Source organism: Pelobates fuscus, chromosome 6 (assembly GCF_036172605.1).
Source record: "Pelobates fuscus isolate aPelFus1 chromosome 6, aPelFus1.pri, whole genome shotgun sequence".
NCBI classification, from domain to species: domain Eukaryota; kingdom Metazoa; phylum Chordata; class Amphibia; order Anura; family Pelobatidae; genus Pelobates; species Pelobates fuscus.
The window spans coordinates 124,104,042-124,119,720 of record NC_086322.1 but is presented as its reverse complement, the minus strand read 5'-3'; positions in this window follow the sequence as shown (position 1 = coordinate 124,119,720).

Below are 15,679 nucleotides of genomic sequence, written 5' to 3'. Positions count from 1 at the left end.
TCTGTACATCCTGTAAGCTGTTTTCTTATGCCCCTTCCTTTTTTTGTCTCTCTCTTTTTTTCTTCATCTTTCATTCCATTCATAGCTTCTCTATGATGTGCATCTTACTGCATAAACTGAGTCTACAAACTTATCCATAAAAAAAGAAAAATCTCAGGCACTCACTGCGATTGTCTCCAGGAAGATTTATTGCAACATTTCAACCTGTTAAGCTTGATAAAGACCTTAACAGGTTGAAACGTTGCAATAAATCTGCCTGAAGACAATCACATGGAGTGCCTGAGATTTTTCTTTTTGTACATGTTCATTGGGGTTTTTGCTGACCCATGCTCAGTAGCACCCTGGGCTGAATTGTTGTGGCTGAGTGCGACCCTACCCTTTTTCTCTAGTACAAACTTATCCATGGCAGATATAGGTTTTAAGCACATACACTTTACCTACTAAACAAATGTTTTTCGGCTACATCAGCTCAGCAGGTGATACTTAACAGTCTACAAATGTACATTGTTTATTGCTGAATTGCCAAGGAAAAATGTAATGAATGCCATCCAATGAATACTGTGCATCCAGTAAGAAGTTTCCTTATTCATATATTTTTTATTATTATTATTTTTACTTTTTCATTCCTTTCTTAGATTTTCTAGGACGTGCATCTTATTGCATAAACCAAGCTTACTAACTTTTCCATGACAGCTGGAGGTTAAAGGGAAACTCCAGTGCCAGAAAAACGATCCGTTTTTCTGGCACTGGAGGGTCCCTCTCCCTCCCACCCCCCAATCCCCGGTTACTGAAGGGGTGAAAACCCCTTCAGTGACTTACCTGGGACAGCGGCGATGTCCCTCGCCGCTGTCTCCACCTCCGCGACGCTCCTCCTTGTGATTACGTCGGCCGGTGGGCGAGACTAATCTCGCCCACCGGCCGAGGAGACCTAATGCGCATGCGTGGAAATGCCGCGCATGCGCATTACGTCTCCCCATAGGAAATCATTGAAAAATCATTGGAATGCTTTCCTATGGGGTTTTGAGCGACGCTGGAGGTCCTCACACAGCGTGAGGACGTCCAGCGACGCTCTAGCACAGGAAACCTGTGCTTGAAACTAGGAAGTGACCTCTAGTGGCTGTCTAGTAGACAGCCACTAGAGGTGGAGTTAACCCTGCAATTTAATTATTGCAGTTTATGAAAAACTGCAATAATTACACTTGCAGGGTTAAGGGTAGTGGGAGTTGGCACCCAGACCACTCCAATGAGCAGAAGTGGTCTGGGTGCCTGGAGTGTCCCTTTAATACACAACCAGTTTTAAGCACATGTACTCTATTTACTAAACACATTTTTTCAGGTATTTTTTCAGCTCAACATGTGGTACCTAACTGTATAAAAATGTACATTGTATATTGCAAAAATTACATGCTAATTTTAATGCCTGCCTTCATGCGCATCCAGCAAGATGTTTCCTTATTGTTTTTTTTTTCTATCTTATCTTCTCTATTAAGGGCATCTTAGTGCATAAGCCTTGTCTACTAAATACTCCAAAGCAGTTACAGGTTACAGGTTAATATGCAAAATGTTTTAAGCATATATACTCCAGCACGCACACATTTTGGGGTCAAAGGCCACCTACTGACCAATCACAGCACTGAGAGGCATATTTAAACCCTGTAATGCCTTTTCTCAATCCTCTGTCATGGTTTCCACTTGTTGGTTGTCAGAGAACGCGTTCTTGTTCATATTTTCTGTCTTTTTACATTGGTTTGTAATTTGACTTACCCTACGTCTGGTATCCTGATCTTTGCTAGTATTTGCGTATCGTCTCATTCTGTATCCCTGACCTCGGCTTGTTTATTGACTTTTCTCTTTAATGTTAAGTCTGGCCATTCTAAGGCCCGATATACATTGTTATTGTGTTATCATAGTTTTGCATGTTGGATCATACAGTAGTCATGACATGCAATAAGTGATGCTAAAAACAATGTAGACTCTTTTCAATAAGTCTAAAAACCAAAGTTCTCTGTGCAAAAAAGGTGCTTCTTATTTAATTAATATTACAAATTAGTAGTTACCACACAATGTGAGTCTCTCCATGTGGAGAAAGACATTAGCAGACCTGTGTCCCCTACAACCCATCCGGAAGTGTATGGTACATATATTAATTCATACACTTGAGCACTTAATATACTATACTATATGTGTTTCTTCTCTATTTAGCAAACTGTTAAACCTTAAGTTATAAGGGCAAGTTGATTTGAAAGCGCTCCACTATTTGCATTAGTGGTAGTTCAAACCACTCAGTTCACCTTTTTATGTATTTTCAAGAAGTGTGTAGGGAGGCTGTGCAAATCTCAGTAATGGCAGGTGTAGTTAGGCTTGCTTAAACAAAGTGATCTTACTCCCAAATAGCATCGAATTGAGCAGGGAGACTGAACGTGCATGGACTACACATAAAAATAACTTTGTTAAACTAAATTTGTTTTGGTGCTTTGAGTGTCCCTCTGAGGTACAAGCAAGTAAAAAAAAAAGAAAAAAATTAAGTGAATAAAAAAATGGGGACCTATCATCATCTTTATATTGTGGGCTCTTTGGGCATCGCCTTCTTCACCTATTGTTCCCGTATGTCATACATGTTTTGTTAAAATTAAATGTTTGTCTTGTTTTCTAATGTACAGGGCTGTGGAATATATTGGTGCTATATAAATAACTGTAATTGTATCCACAGTCCTCCTTCTATTACAATTAAGTATTTTATATTTCATGAAGTGTGACAACAGAAAGGAAAAAAAGAGGGGTTCTAAAAAGGTATACATGAGGGAGTAGCATTGTATTAGCTAGATGGGCATATTATATACAGAGGGCAATTTTACAACAGATAAGATAACAAAGAAGCTAATTTGGAAATGTACCATCACACCTGCTTGTATGTTCTCACCACAACCTCTAAAGTGTGTAACTCTAATATGCTTTCAAAATTATTCAATGCTGTTAGAAAATCAATAGATATCTAAAATAATTTACATAGACTTTACTGGTGACTTCTGTAAATACATAATTTACAAAGTGTTTCTAATGGCATTGATTCATTTGAAAAGCTTATTAAAGCGAGGTATAAAGGTGAAGACAATGTTTTGATCAGAATCTGATTCTAAGGGTTAACCCCTTAACGCCGTTACAGCGTTCTATGCCATCCCCATTATAACAGGTTTTAAAGCCGTTGCGGCGGCATAAACCTTCGTATCGGCTTAAGCCTACAGAAGCCAGGAGAAACGTACCTCCACTGCGATCCTCTTTGAGAGGACTGCCTGACAGCCCAGGCAACCCAGGCAGCCCTCCACTGGCAAATCAGGCACCTGGGGCCATGTGATTGCTCTCAAAGAGCGATCACATGGCCCCCTATAGCTGTCCGTGGATCTGCCAGCAGGGGGACTGTCCCCTGCTGGTGGGTAGTGTAAAAAATATTGTTAAAATGTAAAATAAATTAAATTTTATTAAATTAAATGTGTATATATATATATATATATATATATATATATATATATATATATATATACAAAATCCAGCGCACTCGCTTATTCACTAAACAATGATTTAAAATCTTAGAGATTGTAATAGTTTTATTTAAAAAACCCTCACCTAGGCAAAAAATAATGGGGGTTTAGTTACATTATATGATCATATATTGCATAAGCCTGCCACAAAGTCAATGTACCCCATTCTTGGCAGGTCCTACTAATGTATGCATGGTCAGGTGAGTGCAGCCCTCTTGGTTTCTTTTATATAATGATCTTCTTTTTTGAATACTGTAATCATAAAAATAGCATCCCTATAATAATATATGTACAGCTTATATATATGTAACGTCATACGTAATATATTTTAATGTTAATATAATTACATATATTAGTATTAAATTACACTTAGCATGAAGTTATATATATATATTTAGGTAATGTGGCTGCACTCATGGATTTCCAATAAAAAAATAACTTTTATTCCAGTTTCTTTAAAAAAGATCAAAGTTTCAGTCCATCTTGTGGACTTTCATCAGGATCATCCTCCTGATGAAGCATATATATATAAAAATATAATATAATTACATAAATGATTACATAAGTACACACGTAGAATTTAAATACAAATATATGTATATATATTAAAATTGTACGTATATATTTAAGTAATATTTTAACATAATTATGTGATTTAATTAATTACGATTTGATTGACGTGCTTGAAAACCCAGGCAGAAAGTGCAGAGAATTTAATTTGCAAGCACTATAGTTAACCCTGTAACTTTCCAAGACACCATAAAACCTGTACATGGGAGGTACTGTTTTACTTGGGAAACTTCGCTGAACACAAATATTAGTGATTCAAATTGATAAATGGTATTACAACAATGTTATTTTCAGTAAAAGTGAAGTGTTTAAAATTTTTCACACACAAACGACACTTTTACTGATGATATTATTGCTGTAATATGTTTTACTGTTTTAAAAAAAAAAACACTTATGTTTGTGTTCAGTGAAGTCTCTTAAGTATAACAGTACCTCCCATGTACAGGTTTTATGCTGTCTTGGAAAGTTACAGGGTTAAATATAGTGCATGCAAATTTAATTCTCTGCACTTACGGTGTTTTGGAAAGTTAGAGAGTCAAATATAAGGCTTGCATTTCATTTTTTTCACATTGAAATTTGTCAGTTTGTTAATGTTGCCTTTGAGACCGTATGGTAGCCCAGGAATGAGAATAACCCCCATGATGGCATACCATTTGCAAAAGTAGACAACCCAGGGTATTGCAAATGGAGTATGTCCAGTCATTTTTAGTAGCCACTTAGTCACAAGTCCTTACCACACAGTCTCAAAGGTAACATTACTAATCTGGCAAATTTTAATGTGAAATAAAAAAAGAAAAATGGAATGTGCTATATTTGACCCTGTAACTTTTCAAAACACTGTAAAATCTGTTGATGGGGAGTACTGTTGTACTTGTGAGACTTTGCTGAATACAAATATGTGCATTTTGTTGCAGTAAAAGCTAACAGTATAATGGCATTTACAGCTAAAATGTCACAGAACTACAGATTTTTAAAAATCATAATTTGTCACAGTTTTTTTTATTTTATTCATAATGAATTATGTTTCAGATATAAATAGTTCATGAGAAATTAAAGCCCAGTTTCTCCTGAACAAAATGATACATAATAAGTGTGGGTGCACTTAATATGAAAGAGGGGAATTACGGTTGAACAGACATATAGCGCAAATTCCAGTTTTTGTTTACGTTTTGTTTTGATCAGAACGTGTACTATTGACTCCGTCGTGAAGGGGTTAATATATGCATATGTATTATTTAAGAGACAAGTGCACAACAAAATTTCAAGTCAAGTCGTATCTCACCTTAGCCCTGCTAACATTTTAATTGTTACTACAAAATGTAGATTGTGATTTGTAAACTTTGACTTTTCTGTAACTGGAGTGTTGTAAATTGATAACTGTTTATTTTATTTTTTAAGTAATAATACTCAAAGAATTCTGAAACAAAAAGTCATCATCATAGGCATTGCTAGGGGCTTTTGGGGCTAAGGCCTCAGATGTAGATGTATCCACACCTCAGATCTCTACATTTGGTGGAGAGGAGAAAATTATTTTTGTGTTAATTTTACTATAGGCATCTGTTTCTCAAAGTAACTATTGATTATCAGGGCTGGATTAACATAGGGGTTGTTGGAGTTAAAGCTCCAGTCCCATACCCATGGAATAGGCATTGATAAAAATAAAATAAAAAACTATTTACATGAACTTGCTTTAAGCAGAGGGTCATTGAGTATGGACACGCAAGAGGGATGTAGGGGAACAAAACTTGCATTCTGCATATTACACTGTATGACCAACTAAACGGTTACGTGATTTGCGTCACTGGCCACCTTTTTTACTCCAACCCTTGACATTGTTAATCACCAGGTGCTGCTGTTAGGAGGCATAGATTTGCTTGAGAGATGGAAGTGAGAGGTTAGCATTCAGGAAGAGGTCATGGGAAAAGTAATTTACTGCACAAACCCTCTATTAGGTAGTATGATGTATCATAGTGAATATTTGGCTGTGCAGCATTTGCTTGTTGCGATGGTGTCATTGAGATCCCACAGAGCATCAGCACCATGCTGTTTACTATTAGAAAAAAGGTTGCATAGCATATAAAGTTTAGCATATATCATGGCACATACCTACATCTCTGATAGAATAGAGAGATCATCAAGGTTTCTTTTCAGCGATGCCCCAGGTGTTTTTGGAACCTAGCAATCAAGCACTAATTGATAGCTCGTTAGCTTGTGCTGAATAATATCGTTATTTGTTCTTATATTTTTGAATACTGTAATCACAAAAATAGCATCCCCAAGCATAAGCAATAACAATGAAAGTACACTCAAATGTTTTACTATGACTTCACTAATGGATTTTTATTGACCTTTTTTCATGAACTGTAATTTAGAACCAATTTAACTAACAGCTAAACTAGCAGTTAAAAGAAACAAATAACAATGCGCTACTAAAAAAACAAAAACAAACAAAAAAAAAAAATACCAAAACACTTTACATTGTTAGTATAATTTAAAGTTGATATCCTATGAAAGTTGAAATAGTTGCAAAATAATTTAGAACATTCTCCTCATGCTAAAAATAATTTTATTCCATTTGTGCAGGATAGTGTTGTCGCGAACCCGGAATTTTCGGTTCGCGAACGGCAAACGCGAACTTCCGCAAATGTTCGCGAACCGGCGAACCGCGCACCGCCATTGACTTCAATGGGCAGGCGAATTTTAAAAACAACAGGGACTCTTTCTGGCCACAATAGTGATGGAAAAGTTGTTTCAAGGGGACTAACACCTGGACTGTGGCATGCCAGAGGGGGATCCATGGCAAAACTCCCATGGAAAATTGCACAGTTGATGCAGAGTCTGCTTTTAATCCATAAAGGGCAGAAATCACCTAACATTGACACCTGTCCTCAAAGCCCAGCCCTGATACACACTGACACAGAGCAGAATAGAGACTGTTCCCCCTACATAGGGTCACTTGGCAGATATGGATTGACACCAGTCCTCAAAACCCCTGATACACACTGACACAGAGCAGAATAGAGACTGTTCCCCCTACATAGGGTCACTTGGCAGATATGGATTGACACCTGTCCTCAAAACCCCTGATACACACTGACACAGAGCAGAATAGAGACTGTTCCCCCTACATAGGGTCACTTGGCAGATATGGATTGACACCTGTCCTCAAAACCCCTGATACACACTGACACAGAGCAGAATAGAGACTGTTCCCCCTACATAGGGTCACTTGGCAGATATGGATTGACACCTGTCCTCAAAACCCCTGATACACACTGACACAGAGCAGAATAGAGACTGTTCCCCCTACATAGGGTCACTTGGCAGATATGGATTGACACCTGTCCTCAAAACCCCTGATACACACTGACACAGAGCAGAATAGGGACTGTTCCCCCTACATAGGGTCACTTGGCAGATATGGATTGACACCTGTCCTCAAAACCCCTGATACACACTGACACAGAGCAGAATAGGGACTGTTCCCCCTACATAGGGTCACTTGGCAGATATGGATTGACACCTATCCTAATGATCCCTGATACACACTGACACAGAGCAGAATAGAGACTGTTCCCCTTACATAGGGTCACTTGGCAGATATGGATTGACACCGGTCCTCAAGACCCCTGATACACACTGACACAGAGCAGAATAGGGACTGTTCCCCCTACATAGGGTCACTTGGCAGATATGGATTGACACCTGTCCTCAAAACCCCTGATACACACTGACACAGAGCAGAATAGGGACTGTTCCCCCTACATAGGGTCACTTGGCAGATATGGATTGACACCTGTCCTCAAAACCCCTGATACACACTGACACAGAGCAGAATAGGGACTGTTCCCCCTACATAGGGTCACTTGGCAGATACGGATTGACACCTATCCTAATGATCCCTGATACACACTGACACAGAGCAGAATAGAGACTGTTCCCCCTACATAGGGTCACTTGGCAGATATGGATTGACACCTGTCCTCAAAACCCCTGATACACACTGACACAGAGCAGAATAGAGACTGTTCACCGTCCACAGAGACCATGATACACACTGACACAGAGCAGAATAGAGACTGTTCACCGTCCACAGAGACCATGATACACACTGACACAGAGCAGAATAGAGACTGTTTCCTGTCCACAGACACCATGATACACACTGACACAGAGTGTCCGCGTGAAATAGGGCCGTGAGTAATGACGTCACGGGTAGCCTGCCCATAGTATCGCATAGGGTGGAAGAGCTGATAGGACATCTGAAACGTATTGGGATGGAGATGCTTAATTGTTCTCCAAAATGCTTGACACCACCCCATAGTGAATCTCTGCAAACTTTAATACCATCAGAGGAGGAAGAATGTGGCAGCCCACTGGGATTATTCGAAAAATTTCAAATTGATGATTTTCCAGACCCTGGGGTTGACATTAGTCCAGATTTACATCTTGTGACCCATGAGGATGTTCCAGGCACTACTTGTGAAATAAAGACAGATAATAAAGTGAATGATCCTTCTCCTTGGGACTTGCACTCTGTCGTTGAAGGTGGAGTAGGCAATGGCAAGAGCATGCTGTGGGTAGTCAGTGCAAACACTCTCTTCCCGGTGAATAATGAGGAGACTAACTACGATGACGTTATTTGCGTTGAAAGTAATGATGCCAGAGATCTTTTGAAACCATATGGAAGGAACGAATTGGTTAAAAGAAAGGCAAGGGACCACCTGCATATAGACAAGAATATGCATAAGAGAAAGAAGAGAACAGGTGAAAAAGAGAAGCTGCAGACTGCCTATCTGCAAATAGTTGAGTTATGTCCTGAAGATGTCCGTGTTACCACAGTGCAGACTCTGTTTGATACACTACTGAGGAGAGTCAGAGAAACCCCAGATCTTCACGTATTGGATGAGTCGGTGCGTGGAGTTGCAGAGAACGTAGAACAAGAAATATTTAAACTTTTCCTGTGTACTGACAGCAGATATACATAGGGTCACTTGGCAGATATGGATTGACACCTGTCCTCAAAGCCCCTGATACACACTGACACAGAGTAGAATAGGGACTGTTCCCCCTACATAGGGTCACTTGGCAGATATGGATTGACACCTGTCCTCAAAACCCCTGATACACACTGACACAGAGCAGAATAGAGACTGTTCCCTGTCCACAGAGACCATGATACACACTGACACAGAGCAGAATAGGGACTGTTACCCCTACATAGGGTCACTTGGCAGATATGGATTGACAAATCCCTGACAAACAGCTACCACATGCAAGGAAGGCAGCAGGGGCGCAAATGACCCACTCCCGACGCGGGAAGGTAGTGACGACAAATAACAATACAGGACTCTTTAGAGGCCCTGTAATTGTAATCAGTCCACTTGAAATCCTTTAACTTTGATCAATTGGAGGGAAGTCTGGTGCAGAGCCACTGACCCATGCACAGGGCCAGCCTTAGGCCTTTGGGCGCCCTGTGCAAGAAATCTCCACCCTGTCACACCCATGTGCAAGAAATCTTCACCCTGTCACACACACACACACAGGCAGACAGCCATACACACGCACACACACAACTGCGACTGACTAGGTTTGTCACCTCCTCAAAAGGACGCATGAGCCTACAGGCATTGCGCATGAGCGTCCAGTAACGTGGCAAAAAAATCCCAGCTCCCCAGAGGCTGTCCTAGCACCCCGGTCATACAAATATTCATTAACAGCTTTTTCTTGTTGGAGCAGGCGGTCGAACATTAGGAGTGTTGAATTCCAACGTGTAGGGCTGTCGCAAATCAAGCGCCTCACTGGCATGTTGTTTCGCCGCTGGATAACGGCAAAGTGAGCCATGGCCGTGTAGGAACGCCTGAAATGGCCACACACCTTCCTGGCCTGGCCGGTTCCGAGCGGAGGCTGTACAAGATTGGGTGTCCTGTGTTAGCCAGTCAACTAAGTCCTTAGAACTTTTCAAGTTCAGGGTACGTGGCTTCTGAAAACTGGGCATTATTCTAGGGCAAAAGGGAATCACAGCACCACGACCACGACGGCCCCTGCGGGGTGGCCTGCCTCTGCCTGTCATTTTTGGGGGGATTAGTGGTACTATGCGTGCAAGCTACTGTGAGACCAGATATGATTGGCAATGTGCACTGGAACAGTTCTGCAGAGCACACGCTGAAGGAAGGACTGACAGAGCCACTTGAAGACAAGTAACTGCTATTCAATCTATAACAGTGAAAAACAAATTTTGGTTTTAAAAGCACGCTATAGAGACACCAGATATGATTGGCAATGTGCACTGGAACAGTTCTGCAGAGCACACACTGTGGGCCTGAGACACCCGCTTGAAGACAAGTAACTGCTATTCAATTTATAACAGTGAAAAACAAATTTTGGTTTTAAAAGCACGCTATAGAGACACCAGATATGATTGGCAATGTGCACTGAAACAGTTCTGCAGAGCACACACTGTAGGCCTGAGACACCCGCTTGAAGACAAGTAACTGCTATTCAATCTATAACAGTGAAAAACAAATTTTGGTTTTAAAAGCACGCTATAGAGACACCAAATATGATTGGCAACTGTCAAAGCACGCTGGAACAGGTCTACAGAGCACACGCTGAAGTAGGCCTGACACCCAGACGCTTGCAGACAACTAACTGATCTTCTATTACAGTGAAAAAAAATGATTTCTTTAAAATCTAAAGCTTAAGCTATTGTTAAAACAGATATGAGTGGTGGCACTGACTGTGCAAATGGGCAAGGCATCCAACCTGACACAGAAGCTGGCAGGCAGGCAACTGCTCTTCTATTACAGTGGAAAAAAAATATTTATTTTAAATGTAAAGCTTAACCAATTGTTAAAACAGATATGAGTGGTGGCACTGGGCAAGTAGGCACAGTATCCAATGTGAACCTCACACAGAAGCTGGCAGGCAGGCAACTGCTCTTCTATTACAGTGGAAACAAAATTTTGGTTGTAAAAGCACGCTATAGAGACACAATATATGAGTGGCAACTGTCAAAGCACGCTGGCACAGGTCTGCAGAGCACACGCTGAAGTAGGCCTGACACCCAGACGCTTGCAGACAACTAACTGCTCTTCTATTACAGTGAAAAAAAAATATGTATTTTAAATGTAAAGCTTAACCAATTATTAAAACAGATATGAGTGGTTGCACTGGGCAAGTAGGCACAGTATCCAATGTGAACCTCACACAGAAGCTGGCAGGCAGGCAACTGCTCTTCTATTACAGTGGAAACAATTTTGGTTGTAAAAGCACGCTATAGAGACACAAGATATGAGTGGCAACTGTCAAAGCACGCTGGCAGGGTTGTGCAGGGCACACGCTGAAGGAAGGCCTGACAGAGCCGCTTGAAGGACACTGACTGTCTGCTATTAGCTTACACTGGAAACCTTTTTTCTTTGTAAAAGCACGCTAAAGAGACACCAGATATGATTGGCAACTGTCAAAGCACGCTGGCACAGGTCTGCAGAGCACACGCTGAAGTAGGCCTGACACCCAGATGCTTGCAGACAACTAACTGATCTTCTATTACAGTGAAAAAAAATGATTTCTTTAAAATCTAAAGCTTAACCAATTGTTAAAACAGATGAGTGGTGGCACTGGGCAAGTAGGCACAGTATCCAATGTGAACCTCACACAGAAGCTGGCAGGCAGGCAACTGCTCTTCTATTACAGTGGAAACAAAATTTTGGTTGTAAAAGCACGCTATAGAGACACAAGATATGAGTGGCAACTGTCAAAGCACGCTGGCAGGGTTGTGCAGGGCACACGCTGAAGGAAGGCCTGACAGAGCCGCTTGAAGGACACTGACTGTCTGCTATTAGCTTACACTGGAAACCTTTTTTCTTTGTAAAAGCACGCTAAAGAAACACCAGATATGATTGGCAACTGTCAAAGCACGCTGGCACAGGTCTGCAGAGCACACGCTGAAGTAGGCCTGACACCCAGATGCTTGCAGACAACTAACTGATCTTCTATTACAGTGAAAAAAAATGATTTCTTTAAAATCTAAAGCTTAAGCTATTGTTAAAACAGATATGAGTGGTGGCACTGGGCAAGTGGGCACAGTATCCAATGTGAACCTCACACAGAAGCTGGCAGGCAGGCAACTGCTCTTCTATTACAGTGGAAACAAAATTTTGGTTGTAAAAGCACGCTATAGAGACACCAGATATGAGTGGCAACTGTCAAAGCACGCTGGCACAGGTCTGCAGAGCACACGCTGAAGTAGGCCTGACACCCAGATGCTTGCAGACAACTAACTGATCTTCTATTACAGTGAAAAAAAATGATTTCTTTAAAATCTAAAGCTTAAGCTATTGTTAAAACAGATATGAGTGGTGGCACTGACTGTGCAAATGGGCAAGGCATCCAACCTGACACAGAAGCTGGCAGGCAGGCAACTGCTCTTCTATTACAGTGAATTTTTTTTATTTATTTTAAATCTAAAGCTTAACCAATTGTTAAAACAGATATGAGTGGTGGCACTGGGCAAGTGGGCACAGTATCCAATGTGAACCTCACACAGAAGCTGTCAGGCAGGCAACTGCTCTTCTATTACAGTGAAAAAAAATATTTATTTAAAATCTAAAGCTTAACCAATTGTTAAAACAGATATGAGTGGTGGCACTGACTGTGCAAATGGGCAAGGCATCCAACCTGACACAGAAGCTGGCAGGCAGGCAACTGCTCTTCTATTACAGTGAAAAAAAAATATTTTAAATCTAAAGCTTAACCAATTGTTAAAACAGATATGAGTGGTGGCACTGGGCAAGTGGGCACAGTATCCAATGTGAACCTCACACAGAAGCTGGCAGGCAGGCAACTGCTCTTCTATTACAGTGAAAAAAAATATTTATTTTAAATCTAGAGCTTAACCAATTGTTAAAACAGATATGAGTGGTGGCACTGGGCAAGTGGGCACAGTATCCAATGTGAACCTCACACAGAAGCTGGCAGGCAGGCACCTGCAATTACATTACACAGGAAAAAAAAAAAAAAGCAGCCTGATGTTATAGCCCTATAAAGGGCTTTTTGGGGTGCTGTCCTTACAGCAGAGATCAGATGAGTCCTTCAGGATTGTAGTGGACACTGAATACCCTAGCCTAGCTATCAATTTCCCTATCTAATCAGCAGCAGCTAAACTTTCCCTCCTCTCACTAAGCATGCATCTTCCGAATGAATCGAAAATGGATGCTGGGAGGGAGGTTGGAGGGTGTGGAAGGGAGGGAGTGCTGCTGATTGGCTGGAATGTGTCTGCTGACCGAGAGGCACAGGGTCAAAGTTTGCCCAATGATGACGAATAGGGGGCGGATCGAACTGCGCATGTGTCCGCCCGCCGCGGCGAACGCGAACACGCTAATTTCGCCGGGAACTGTTCGCCGGCGGACAGTTCGGTACATCACTAGTGCAGGACAAAAAAATTGATATTTATAGTTTATATCGTTCATTACATTATAATTATGCTATGGTATGACGTCTTTCCTGCGATTAAGCAATATACAATAGAAATGTGATTGGAAGAACAATGAACGAATGAACAGAACTGAAATGCAAATTGGGCTCTATATATATTATAATGACAAATACATTTATTTGCAAAACTTTTTTATTTACTTATATTTTTCCATCTGGCAATAAAGAATATCCCTTTTACTACTTTCTTCGTGTGTACTTGTTATTGCAGGTACCATGGCTACAATTAGAGATAAAACAGCCAAAGATAAATGCAGTAAACTCAGTGATGCAATCAAAATCACATTTTTGTCAGATCTTGCATAAAACGGTCACTTTACTATTAATTTATTTCAATTTAAAATAGCAATTACAATATACTGTTAGATACCATGTGCGTAATTGAAATCCCATTAGCCTTTCCCATAAAATAAATTAAATGTTGAATATCTGATTGCGTTAGCTGAAACTACTGTAAATCTAGGTCCTTTTGAGACTTTCCAGTTGTGTACTTCATTTCATGGGAAATTCCAAATTGTTACTGATGAAATGCATTTCCTACTGTGCCGAATTAAACAATTAATGGAATCAATTTTCGGCCCTTGCTTATTACCATTTTCTTGGTGTTCTGAAGTCTTTTGAAGATATATACTGTTAGCTTTTCTGTTTTTCTTGCAAATTCTAAAAAGAAGTAGAGAAGGATAGAGCAATGTTTTTCCGCTGACTTTCCTTTCTGTTTAATATGTTTTTAAGAAAATAGATACTGTGTCTCAAAATAGTTTAATAAAAAAAGTATAACTTATGCATGAGAAAATATGAAAAAGAATTCTGCCTCTACTTAAAGGGTTACTCAAAACACTGAAATTACTTTATTTCAGTAAAAATAAAGACCATGTCCATGGAGAGTTTTTTAAATGTTTAATTCCATGGCTATCACTAGATACATTGAATAGATTGCTCATGGTTGGATAAGTTACACACACAATGTCAATGTATCTGCTGCCTGGCTTCTCAAAAAATGTAACTCACCAAATCCCCGATAGAGAAAAAGAAACATAATTTGGATCTGTTTTTTACTTCATCCCATCCTTGGCACAGAGGTAAAAAATGACAGAAACAAAATGAAGCCATTATGTTGGAAATGTATGTCCCATGGAAGATCCTGGGACACTGCCCCATACATCAGATCTTGTGTTAATCACTTGCGATATGTTATATGTGGACACAATTTCAAACAACCTCTTCTAGTGGTTGGGTGAGCCCAATAGGTATTTTAGTCCACAATAGCTAAATGGCTATATATGTTTTGCAACTATAACTATATATTTGAAAAATTGCATTTAGCACAAATTGTTTACCCTTAGTAATATAAAATAACCATAATAGCATTTAATATGTGAAGCTAAATTGGGACTTTGAAAACAGAACAGTCAGCAGGATCATTTCACTGGATTCCTTGATGATTTCAGAACTTTTCTCTTTAAAATTATAATTTATAAATAACCCAAAATGGCTGTGTAAATATAAGGTAACTGCACAACTATTGCTATAGGAAATGCATATTCTCTAAGATGGCAAGATTCATAGTTTAGCGCTATTGAAAATGCCACTAATATGTAAGTGTTCGCTACATAGATGAGTGTATAAGATACACCTATCTGTTCATATTTTATTATTATTATTATTATTGCCATTTATATAGCGCCATCAGATTCTGTAGCAATTTACAATATTATGAGTGGGAGGATTTAACTATAAATAGGACATTACAAGAAAACTTACAGGAACGATAGGTTGAAGAGGGCTCTGCTCAAACGAGCTTACAGTCTATAGGAGGTGGGGTATAAAACACATTAGGACAGGAAATAGCAATCAAATAAGGTGGGAGTGAAGCAGAGCTGGAGGAGAGAGTAAAGTGCTGCCCTTTAGGAGAGAGCAAGAGACAGGTATGTGAGGTAGAGGTTACTCTGGGAGGCCATAAGCTTTCCTAAAGAGATGGGTTTTAAGGCACTTCTTAAACGATTGAAGACTAGGGGAGAGTCTGATGGTGGTAGGCAGGCTATTCCATAGGAAAGGAGCTGTCCACGAGAAGTCCTGCA